The sequence below is a fragment of the Triturus cristatus genome, chromosome 9 (genome assembly GCF_964204655.1).
Source record: "Triturus cristatus chromosome 9, aTriCri1.1, whole genome shotgun sequence".
In the NCBI taxonomy this organism is placed as follows: domain Eukaryota; kingdom Metazoa; phylum Chordata; class Amphibia; order Caudata; family Salamandridae; genus Triturus; species Triturus cristatus.
In genome coordinates, this window is record NC_140592.1 from 887,728,581 (window position 1) to 887,741,854 (window position 13,274).

A 13,274-nucleotide genomic window follows, 5' to 3' on the forward strand; every position below is an offset into this window, starting at 1 on the left:
TAGGTTCGTGCAGTATTAAAGAGCAATTTACGATCTCCAATACAGTCCTAATGTAATGCTATGCAGTTCGTTATGTAATAATAGGACAGTCCGTAATGGAAGAATCAGGCAGTTCGTAATGCAATAATAATGCGGTTTGTGATGGAAGAATCAGGCACTTCATAATACAATAATAATGCTGATTCGTAATGCAATCTGCATGGTCATCCCTGGCAACCACTAGGCCCCAACGGCAGAGACAATGGTCATAGACTTACAGGGGTAGGTCCGGGCCACTCAAGAACTCAGCGCATCTAATGCGGTGCAGTGAGAGAGAGCTTGGAGCACTCGTGTACTCCTCCTGCATGCCTCACCAGCCCACACACGCTTGCGGCTCCCAACCGGAGTCCAAGCCTTACCTGGGGGGGGTGCGCTGCATTGCTCTCTCTCTCTCCCCGCTCGTTGGACGTCCTGCTGGGCGATCCAGATCTCGTTGGAGCTCTGTTGCTAGGCGGCGCTGCGGCACTGTAGCCGGACAGGTTACGGTGCTGCCTTCTCCGTCGCTGATGTTCTTGGGCAGATTCCCTTCGACGAACAACGATCACGATCCCTTTCACCTTGTAGCTTCCTTAGCTTTAGGCAATCCTTTTAGCACGTTGCAGCACGGGCCGGCGGCGGTGATCCTCACTCACAGCCACAGTTACGGTGACGGCTTGGGCCACAAACAGTAAACAGCAGCGTGGACAATGTTTCACGCTGCGGGGGCAATGCAATCCCGGGGCACCTTGTAAACAGTACCACGGACCACACGGCAGTCTCAGGCATGCAGGAGCACCATGCACACAGCGTCACTGAGACACAGTCCTCAATTCCAAGTACCTCGTTGGCACATTGCGGCAGGGGCCGGCGGCGGCGATCTTTACTCGCAGCCTCAGTTAAGATGACGGCTCGGGCCACAAACAACAATACAGCAGCGTGGACGATGTTTCACGCAGAGCGGGCCATGCGATCACGGGTACCTCGTGAACAGTACCACGGACCACACGGCAGTCTCAGGCATGCAACAGCACCACGCACACAGCATCGCTGAGACACGATTGGAAACTTTTGTGTTCCTGAGATTCCGCAACAGGGGACCAGCTCTCCTCAGGCCCATGGAGACACGCTACTTCAGGTCACAGCACACAGCAAAGTCCTCAAAAGTCGTTTGCTCTTTACAAATACTGGATTTACAAGCAGTAGGATACAGCACACAGCAAAGTCACTTGTCCTCTTCTTAGTCAAATCAGCAAACAGAAGGCCAGCCCCCGAACACACAGCAAGGGCAGTCCTTCTCTTCAGTCTCTTCAGCTGTTCCTCCTTGGCAGAGGTTCCTCTTGATCACAAAGTAGGTTCAATCCTTTTTCAGTATGGATTGCAGTCTTGAGTTCAGGGGTTTCAGCTCTTACATTTATACCTCTAACTGCCTTTGAAGTCTTTGTGTTGAGGGGGCTCTGAGCCCAGTCCAAACCAGTTCTGGGTGCCTTCCTACCAGGGCACACCTTCTTCCTTTGATAGTGGGGGTCTGGGGCCCATACGCTCAGCAGGAGGTGGAGGCATCCTGTTATGGCAGCAACACAGCCTTCTTCACATCCAGGGGGCTACTCCTCCCCCCCCATATCAAATGCAGGCCCAGGCTGTTACTGTCTCACTTTCTCCTCCCTGGGTTCAGGACACTTCCCAGACCCTGTCACATTCAAACCGAGGCAGGCAATATACAACTAGGCAGAGGCACACAAGATGGTGCAAGATAAGAAACCAGCCACTTTTAAAAACATGCATGCACATGCATCAAGGCAAAATGTGCTTGCAAAATTAGCGAATAGCAATTTGCGAGCGCATTGTAGCGTTTCCCAATGCATCAACCAAATAACCAATAATCGCCAAAAAACCGACTCGCAAATACCGGGAATCCAGAAATAGCGAATCCTTATCAACGAAAAATTGAAAAGTGGGAGCAAATAAAGAATCACAAGAATTAATCGCTAATGGATGCATCAAAAATCGCAAATAGCGATTTTCCCAAAAATCGAATTTTTGCAAGTGCAGATTAAGGAGAATCAGAAGCAGGTGGTAAAAAAAATGTTGTCTTTTTTTTTAACTGCAGCTGATAAGCTGGTGAGGGGTATTGCAACTGACCAATGAGTCCATAGAGGACGCACACAATGGGGGCACACTACGTGTTTGTGAGGATGAGGATCCATGCAGCAGGCCAGGGCAGAAGGAGATTTCAGGAGAGGACATTCTGGCTGCGCATCATTCTGTTGTAACAAACTGATGAGGATATATATGATTAGTACAGGATTAACGCTGCCATGAAACTTTACCTCATAGCTGAATTCGAAACACTAATGCAGCGCAAGACACGTAGGACCCATGCCATCCTTCCCCATGTCCAGGTGTAATGTTGCCTGCACCTACTTGCATCAGGAGGTCTCCAGGGGGTAGTGGCAGTAGCGGGAGGGGTATCACAAGGCTCCCTCTCACGTTTCTTAAGATCCTTCCTGGCTGCCATGATGACTCTGATCCACAACCACATCAGCCTCCCCACAACCCAAAGGGAATTGAACCCACCCAAACTCCATTCATTTTGAATTGCACAGTTCCCTAATGTGATATGATGCATAGATTGCACCCACGAGCCATATGTCCACCATCAGTCAATGAGTAGATATTCCGTAACCGGAAATCTTATCACTCCATCAATGTCCAACCAATGTGCAATGTGAATAACATCATGACCGACATCGTAGCCCAATATCCTGGGAGCATCCATGATTCATACATCTTCCGATACATTGGCATACACACACGCCTGCTCAGGGGGGGATATGGCAAGGGACACCTGCTAGGTCAGACAATATACTTATGCACACTAAATAATTCTGTAATGGCAATGCATACCTGACACAAACACATTCCACACTACCCTGTAGGTGACAGTGCATACGCCGTGAGGAACTATATCATGACTCCATAGTTGAACCCAGGCTCCCAACAGGAGCAGCGGTACAACGCAGCACACACCAGGACAGGTAATGTGATTGAACAGACATTTGGATAGCTCAAGAGTCGCCTCCACATCCTGCACAGACCTGGTGGTGCGAGGCAGTACCAGCCCGTGACCTGCTGTAGGATAGTGGCAGCATGTGCAATGTAGCCCAACATAGCTACCACGAGACGCATACCCATAGATGCCTACGGCACTGCGGACAACCATCCCCCTGTACACCCATGACACCCGCATCCTGCAAGCTCAGCGGAGGGGCAGTTGAAACGTGCACACATCACCCAACATCACTTCAAAGGTAGGTAATCATGAGACAGAAACTATCATTCTTTACATGCAAAGTTTTTATTTGCACGTGAACATGGACTGTTGTGTGTCTAAACATACACGTAGCCTAAGCGTACATTCACGGCATGTACCAAGGCACTAATCAAAAAAAGGATTCGGACTTCATTACCAGTCCCTCTGTATGTCCTGACAATGGTTACGCCACCATGGCTAATTATCCGGAGGGATGTGTGTGCTCAGCGCTTCCTCCCACGCACACCGAGGCGTCTTTCGCCTGCATTGGCATCCCCACCCATTGGTGCAATTGTAGGTGTCGAACGACGTGTACTACACCTCCTGCCAGTGCTGACTGGCGCAGACATGCTGCTCAGGCTGGATGCCCCCTCACTCCCCTCATCTCCAGTGGCATTGCTGAGGCCACCTGCACCAGCCTGGAGCTGTTCAACAGCAGTGGTAACTTGGCCAAGGGCCCTGGCCACGTCCCCACAACAATGCCCTATGTCAATCTGCATTGCCACCGACCTCCGTGACAGCAGTGCAGTAGCGTTGCTCAACTTATTGTTGGATCTTGTATATCCAGCCAGGCGCGCCATGAATTGGCGATGCCTCCTCCTCTCGGTGTTGTGTCCCTCCTGCATCACACGCACAAGCTCGTGTAATGTGGCATTGGTGTGCCTGTTGCCTTCCACAACTGCTTGAGTGAGTTCACTCACGCAATCTGCCATGGTGGAGAAGTTCTTGTTTAATTTAGACATTTGCAGGTTGATGGCTCCCATGTGTCATGCCTGCTGGCGCTGCACCCTCATCATCTGCAACTCGACAACTCCCCAGACATTTGGAGTCGATGCCTTGTGTGCTGATATGTGGCCCCTTGCCCTGCGTCTTCGCGTCATCTGGACCGTTGTCTGCGGGGTGGTGGTGGTGGACCTGACACTAGGCAGGCTTTGTGCAGGTGCCCTTTCAGGTTCCGGAATGCTCTCCATTGGCTGAAGGGGAGGGACTGTAGCCCTGCGTCGTGTGGGTGCCTGGGATGTGCTGGGAGGTGTGACTGGTATGGCAACGGCAGTCTCTGCAGTGGTCTGTGTGCTCTTCCTGCATTCGCTCTCATCAGTGTCTCCTTCCTCAGCACCTGTGGTGTGAAACAGTGCAAGATTAATATTTGTTTGGGCTAATGTTTTGCAACAAGGGGATTTTGTCAGCTCTTACGTTCTCACTGTCTGTAATCACTGTCTGTAAAGCTTTTTTGGTACAATGGCCACACAAAGTGCAATGTGACTCACTAATTGGTTCAGGGGACTACGAATCCCATGATGCATTAGTAGCTGTATATGAACTGTGGCCTGGGGTTGATTACAGCTGCTTGCCTTCTTATTACTGTATGGGCGCTATTATTATTTACATTGATGGGTATATTATAGGGCCTCTTACCTTGTGTACTGCAGGCTGCGCCGGATGTATCCATCTGCATCACTCCCACTGCAGCTTCTGGCAGGATTGTGCCCTCCACCATGTCCTCCAGGGCTGTGTTGTCCGGGACTGTCGAGTGTCCTCCTCCAGTGCTCTTTGCCTCCTTCAGCCTCTGTGCAATTCGCTCCTTGGCACGGCTCCGCAGATCATACCAGCGTTTTTTTAACTCTTCAATGCTGCGGTGTGTCACACCCACACCATTGACTTTTGTTTTGATCCTGTTCCAGATGCATCTTTTCTCAGCCTCTGGGACTTTTAGGGAGAGCTTCCCAAAGAGCTTGTCATGGCTCTTTACAACCTCTTCAATGAGGTACTCGAGTTCCCTCTCACTGAATTTGATATTTCTTTTTCTGGCCCCTGCCCCCTCCTCTGCTGATGTGTGGGCCATTTCTGGTGTTTGCAGTAGTCTGGATGCCAAGTCTTCCTTTGCACAGCTCTCCACAGGCACTTTGCTTCCTGCTCTGGCTTCCTATGGGCACAGACTGCAACATGGGAAGAGTTACTTCCTGGTTGTGAGGTCATCAGGCTGCTCCAAATGCGAATCGGTAAAATTGCGACCTGGCAATTAGCGATTTCGCTAATTGCGATCTCGCTAATAGCGATCTCGCTATTTGCGAGATCGCAATTTGTGTGTTTTCAGCGATTAGCAATTTGTTTTGGTTTCTCGCTAACGCGTTTAGCAATTTTTTGCGATTCGGTCATTTTTCGGTATCTGTGTCATGCATAGGAGATACCGAGTCCTTATTTGCGATTCCTTAAAAATCGCAATTAAGGACTCTCTATTTCTTAGCTTGATGCATGTGCCTGATGGTTTCTAAGCACGCAATTTAAAAACCATCTTCACAAACAGATGTGTTATTAAATTTTGAGTTCTGGCACTCTAAACTCCATCTTTCCATCTTATGCCTATGGGAAGATATGCTGGAACCATGGGACACAGCATTCCCCCTTCTGTCCTATGGGCAAGATGGCCTTGCAACAGTGAAAAACAAATTTGGCAGCCTTTCACTGTTAAGACATGGTACACACCTCAGTACATGTCCTACCTTTCACATACACTGCACCCTGCCCAGGGGGATACCTTGGGCCTACTATAGGGGTGTCTGATGTGCATAAAAAGGGAAGGTAAGGCCAGGCAAGTGGGTGCACTTGTCAGGACAACAAGGCAGTTATCAAACTGCGCGCAGGCACTGCAGTGGCAGGCCTGAGATCTCTCTTTAGGGCTACTTGTGTGGGGGGCCGAATAAGTGCTGCAGGCCCACTAGTAGCATTTGCATTACCAGCCCTGGCACACATAGTGCACTTTACTAGGGACTTTACTAGTAACACAAACATACCAATTATGGACAACCTATTACCATAACAGTTTATACAGGTACCCGCTCCACAGGGAGCACTTGCACTTTGACACTGATCAGCAGTGGCAAAGTGCCCAAAGCATCTAAGTCGGCAACATTATGTCAGAAAAAGGTCTAGGAGGAAGGCAAAAAGTTTAAGGAACTTTGGCCAAAAAGGGCCAAGTCCAATAGCGAACATGACTCAAACGGGTATCAACACGCTTTACAAATGATCAAGGACAAAAGAGAGGGAGACAAGTGGGTCAGAAACAGCAACAAGAGTATGCAAGATACAGGCATACACAAGAGGAACAATATATTGTAACACCATTAAGAGAATATAACAAGCATATAAGAGCAAAAACAAATAGAGATGTTGAAAAAAATTATACGCTCAGGATGGAAAACAGGATAAAGCAGCGCCAGTTTGGCAAGGAAGTCTGTAAAAGGAGGGAAAAACAAGCTTGTTGAGGAAGCATTATAACATGGTACCAAGGGTGGAATAGGTATAATTCAGATCAGAAAGTATTAATCAGTAGTGCATTAATTTCTTTTTTGAAAGATGCTGTTGAGGGATTCAGTCTGGTTTCCGGATGCAAGGAGTTACAGATTCTTGGGGCAATACCAGAGAAGGCTCGGTTATATGTCCTACTTCTAAAAAGAAGTAGGACATATAACCGAGCCTTCTCTGGTATTGCCCCAAGAATCTGTAACTCCTGCGCCTTGCTGCTGAAACCACAAAAATTAAAAAAAAATTGTGGTTTCAGCAGCAAGGTGCTGGAACTCCAAGAAGATTTTCCACAACCAAAGAGTTCCAGTTAAGGGGCTAGATACAACGGAGTGTTAAGGTGAAGGGCTTTGTGTGTCATGCAAGCAATTTTAAGATGTATCCTAGCCTCAAATGGAAGCCAGTTTAGGGATTTTAGATCCAGTGTAATGTGGTTATTTCGTCTGGATCCAGTTATAAGCCTTGTATTCAGAGAGGCCCTGAGCAGTGCCAATTTGTAGCTAGGCAGACCACAGAGCATTGCACTACCATAATCCAACCTGGAAATGACTAGGGCTTGAACAGCAGAATTGAAGTAATCCGGGGGTAGGAAGGGTTTTATCTTTCTTTGGATGCTCATTTGGAAGTTTGCTCCTTTGGTGGCTGGGTTGATGTCCTCCTGCATACTCAAGGTCTTATCAAGTATAATTCCCAGAGATCTTGTGGAGTCCATGATTTGTGGTGTACAGTTCAGAGCTGTTAGGTGTTTCACGTATTCAACAATGATAGGAGCCTGCTTAGGTGAAGAGAAAAGGAGGAATTCCATTTTGAAGGAGTTTAGCTTGAGATGGTTGGAAGTCAGCCAGTGTTGTGTTTTGAGTAGGGTTGAGTTGAGTGACCTGATATCTTCCGGGGAGGAGATTTTCTGGTACAGTTGGGTGTTGTCTGCATACATGTGCTAGTGAATGTTAGATGATATGATCATTTCCATTAGAGGCTCCATGAACAAGTTGAAGAGCGTGGGGGAGAGTGCAGACCCCTGAGGGATCCCAAGTGTGGTTGGAGTAGAATTGGAGAGGGCTTGATTGACTTTAATTATTTGCTTTCTTTTGTGAAGTAATTAGGCAAACTAGTTTATCACTGAACCTGATAGAACCATCTTGCCTTCCAGTAAGTCCAGGAGGTTGACATGTTTGACCGTATCAAAGGCTGATGAGAGGTTAAGGAGGATAAGAAGCCAGTCTTCGTTCTCATCCAGCATTTTTAGATCATCATCCACTAAGTGAGTAAGGGCCGTTTTAGTGCTATGGCCCTGACGAAAAGCAGATAGGAATTGATCTAGAAGCTGGAATTGGTCAATGTAGCTACATAGTAGGACATGTACACATTTCTCTTGGAGCTGTGACAGAGTTGGAATGCTGGTGATAGGACAGAAGTTATTACGGTCGTCTTGATCCGCAGTGTTTTTTTAAAGAATGGGCGTAACCTGTCCCGACTTTAGACAGTCCGGGATCATACCTTGCCGTAGGGAGTCATTTACTATTTTGGTCCAGAGTGGGACTAAGGACCTCTTCATCTTGTTGAAGAACCTTGAGGGTAAAGGGTCACTGAAGTGGATAGAGGGTTTCAATGTTGTAAGCAAGTTGAGTATAGAGATTTCGTCAAAGGGTGTGATTGGTCCAGAAAACGCTATTTTTGGGGGTGAACCCTGGCGCAGGTGGAGGCTGAGGGGTGAGAGGGGATGAGGGGTTGATAGGGATGAGACTGACAGTTGGTTCATCGCAGTCCGGAGATCAGTTTCAATCTGATTTGTCTTTTCAAGGAAGGAGGAAAGATCATCACAATTTGTCTGTGTACTGGCAACCATTGGTGAAAGAATGGGAAGATAGTTTTTTTTTTAATTGAATTTTCCAAATTACAAAAAAACATAAAGAAACAAAAAGAAACAAAAAACAACATAATGTTCATAGCATCACAGTGTAGCATACAGTGAAAAACATGTGACAACATCCTGCGTAACAGTGCTGTACGTACATACAGGGCTAGAGACCTTACAGTACCATATATTAATCCACTTGCTGGTTTACCTACAGAGAGACCAAACAATTGGAATGCGTTAGTCCTGTGACAGGGAGAGATACAAATAACATTTATGACATTACACAGCTGCGGTACCAGAGGGGTTCGGATGGCTCCTGCGCGGGAGGGGCACCAACACCCTGCGCTGCCAATAGATAAGTTTGAAGCGGTTGCCAGATATCCACGGGCCGAGAAGCCGGTGGTTGCAGCTGTGCAAATGTATCACTAGTGGTATTGCAAAATGTCATACTACGAAGCCATGCAGCGAGCGTAGGGGCTAGGCGACCGGCCCACGTGATAGCAATTTCACGCTTGGCAAGAAGAAGCGCTATGGCAACAAAGCGGCGCTTAGATTTGGGAATACTATGTACATCTCCCAAGAGTGCTAACAAAGGCGATGGTGCAATTACAGCCTCTACCATCTGAGATAGTTCTCTAAAAATCAATCACCAAAAACCTCTATACTAGTGCAAGTCCACGTCATGTGCGCAAAACCGGCCTCCGGGGAGCGACACCGCGGACACGCATGGGAACGATAAGGGTCCATACGATTCAATTTACAAGGGGTCATGTATGCCCTCCATAAAAATTTGATATGCAGCAGTTTGTGGCTATGACTAGGAGACAAGCAACATATTTGAAAACAACACTGACTCCACTGCACATCCGACAAGTGGTAGCCAAGATTACGCTCCCCCGCTGCCCACCCACCTGCATCACGGCATGGGAGTAATGCTACCGCCGCCTTGTACATCCGATCCACTAAGTGGCTTCCATCCCCACCTTGAATAACCCCAGTTAAAATGGTGAAGTCAGGGGGCTCCAGAGGGTAACCGTCCACGTACATGCGCAACGCACGCTGCACTCTCATTAGCACAAAGTGATCCATGGTGGTGGCATGACGGAGTCGGGGGTCTTCAGTGTGGGAGAAGATATGCCCTCCTGGGAACAAATCACCAAAGGTGGTCATCTGAAACTTAGCCAATGTGCACTTTACCAGGGTCTCCTGTAGGATGGGGATCCAACTATTTCCTGCCAGCGGCAGCGCGGGGGAATATAATACATGGGCCCCAGTGACACGCTGCAGCTCATGCCAGGCCCAGCTAGTTGTGGACACAGTCTGGAGATTCTGCGGATCGTGAGGGAACCCCCGCGGCAACAGGGAGTTGAGCGTAGATGGAAGTACCAAGTCGGCCTCAGGCCTACAGTACGGAATCCGAAGATCCGTACAATACCAATGTCATGCGAAGCTTGCCAGCGCCACCAGGTAATAAATCTGCAGGTTCGGCATGCCAAACCCACCCCTCTCATATGGAAGCGCTAAAATATCCCAACCAATGCGGGCCTGAGAATGGAAAGATAGTTGAATTGGAGTTTGATTAATTCAAAAGTTTTTTTGGTCTGTTTCTGGCATTTTGTAGTTGGCTTCTGAAGAAGTTAGCTTTCACACTCCTGATATGTTTATTGTAAGTGCTCCTCCTAGTTCTCATAAGCATAATGTGTTCAAGGGACAGAGAGTCTCTCCAGGATCTTTCTGGTAGTCTCAGCTTGCGTCTATCGGTGTTTAAGCTATCATTGGGCCAGGTTTGGAGTCTTTGGTAGAGCTTCCTTTTAGTTGTAAGGGTGCAATTGCATCTAGAATGCTCAAATGGAATTGTTGTGATGCTCTGTGAGGACCTGTACCTCAGACATGTCAATAGGTAGAAGCAAGGTCTTATTGCTAAGGGATATAATTTCATTCATGTTTTCATTTCAGAAAGATCATTTCCAATGCCTGGGAGTCTTTGGTTGTGATATTTTCCTTGTCCAATTTTCAATGATGCGGAAGAAGATGTAGTGATAGTCAGTCCAGTCACAAGGGACAACCGATTGCAGTTAGAATTGGGTTTAGCAATGATTAGGTCCTGGATCGAGCTCAAAATGTGTGAGGGGCTGTAAAAGATCTGAATCAGCTTAAGGTTGGCTAAGAAGGTTTTGAGGCTGTCACTGCAAGGTCATTCACGTTCCAGTGAAGATTGAAGTCTCGGAGGAAGATTTGGGGACAGTGTTGTCCCACATTGGAAGAGATGATTTCCATGATTTTTCCCATAAAGGGGAAGGTATCATTCTGGTGGATGGTAAAACATATGCAATTTGCATAGCGGCCTGCGGTTGTTTGTGATGTCTATGCACACGTATTCGCAAGAAAGACAGCAGCTGTGTGTGACTGTTTCACTATAAGACTATTCTGCTATATACAGGTGATGCCTTCACCAGGTCTGTCAGATCTGTCAAGTCTGATGATGTTATGGCTCAGAGGAACTAGAATGCCAAGAACCGGACCAGAAAAATCCTTTAGCCAGGTTTCCGTAAGTATTAGGAGATCAAGTTCCTAAGAAAGGATGAGTTCATCGATGTCCGTGGCTTGTTTCACTCCAGAACTACAATTGATAAGCATACAATTCAAGTGAGGAATGAATTAGCTGGAAGTGGAGTGTGGGATAAGAACTTGTTTGGGGTTGGAGGTGTTTAAAGCATTAGGGTTGTGTCTGGGTCTTCTGAGCGGGTTCAGGGGAATGGGTTGAATATGTTCCCGGTTATCTAGCTTGTCTGTGTGGGTAGAATTATGAGTAAGCAGGAGGGAGTGAATATCCCTAACTGTGAAGGAATTCTTAAATCTAAAGGGTCTAGAGGGAGTGTTCGGGCAGGGTATGGTTCTCCAACTCTGGAGGGGGAGGCATAGTTCGGAGATAATCCCTTGACTGAAGGGGTAGATGACAGCTTAGTGTAGTGGTAAGTATCTGGTACTAGATTGTGCCTGTTCTTCCCTGACGACCTGTTAGCCACCAGTCATTTAGCAAATTTTGAGGTGATGATTATAAGCTTTTGTAAGGCACCCTCAAGTTGTTGAAGATCCCAAGAGATATAATCTAGGGTGGATGAAGGCAAAGGGTGGTGATGAAACTTGGTGGAGTGTATCCAGGAGCCAGTAGGTGGAGAGGGAGTTCTGATAGAAGAGGTTGGGTACTGCTGTCCTGAAAGTTCCCAAGATGGGGAGGTTAAGTTGGAAAGGTAGCTAAGTTTGCCAGGGAGCGTGGGAGAACTCATGTGCTGATTTCCTAGAGACTCTGGGGTCGAAAGAGTACTGATGTTGTTAGTGATTTGGGGTTCGGACTTCAGGGTAGTCACCTTATGAGCCAAGGGACGTATTGTGGAGACATTAGTAGAGAGTAAGCAAGGGTTAGCGAAGGATGAGGGTAAGTATGGAATGGCTGAGAGAGATCCATTGCTATGTATGCCTGCATTCGGGGAATCACAGATAACCTCAAGAGAATCCGATCCTGTCAGCAGAGGTGGGGAGATGGGAAAATGTGAGCAGCTCTTGGTCGAAGAGTGAAGTGGGGAACGGGGTGGAGTATATGGGTGGGTGGAACTATGTGATGAGATCGTTTCGGTGACCAGAGGGGAGGATGGGGAGCTAAGCCACCTCGTCAAAGTGTCATGATTTCTCTTAGTTATGGAGTTCTTGATAATGTGGAAAATTGCCTCAAATGGCCCAAGATGGCAGTCTGCGGCTTGGATGCAGATTTACCCATTGTTATATATGGTGATGGTAGCAGCATCTTTGAAAGCGGATGAAGTGGCTACCAAAAGCCTAATCCCATGTACAAATGTTTGGGAGGAAGTGATCAGGAGTAGTGAATAGAGTGCTTTCCTTCATTTAACTGGCAGGCGGCCATTGGAGTCCACAAACATCGGGGAGATTCTCTACTCCCTCTGCCCTCTGTGGGCAATGGTGGCACGGTTCTGCTGCGACTCAGTGATGCCACCACTGCCATCGCTCTTCTCCTCTCCAGCTGGATCTCTTCTGACGTTGGGACTACTGTGTTGCAGCACCTAAGTCTCTGCCATGATTGGGATCTGCAAGGTCGGCTCCCCTGTGCTCACTGGCTAGGGCCTTGATGCGGGTATTGGTTTAACCAGTTCCACACGTCTTGTGGGTAATGTGAAAAACGTAAGCCCTCTTCAGTTGTCACTCGAAGCTTAGCTGGGAAAAGCATTGCGTATTGTATTCCCTGCTGCAGGAGCACTTTTTTGCTTCCAGGAAGGACAATCTCAGTTTCTGCATTTCTCTTGAAAAGTCTGGAAATATCCTGACTTTACTGTTTCCCACTATGACAGTCTCTTCAATAATGACCTGTTTTAAAATATGGCCTTTGTCTTTGTAGAAGAGTAGGCAAGCTTTCACAGGCCGTGGTGGGGCCTTGGGGGGTGGTGAATGCACCTGGTATCTGTTATTGGGGGGGTTAGTCCGAGGGGGGGCTGTATATGTCTGATGCAGATCCCCACTTCCCCGAAGCCTCCAGGTTGGACACTCTCCCAATCAAGTAATTTCATTCTCCTGTGGGGGCCCCCTGCCGGTTGCAAGGAGATCATTAAGGGAAGAGGCAAAGGATGTTCCAACATCGCTCTGAGCTAGTTCACCTATTGCTGTGGTTCTCCGTGATGTAGGGGCCGCTCATGTTCATCTCTCTCCCTGAAGCCACCTGGCCAGCGATTAGCAGGTGCCGACACCCATGAGGGCCCCAGCTTACCATTCCCATTGCCA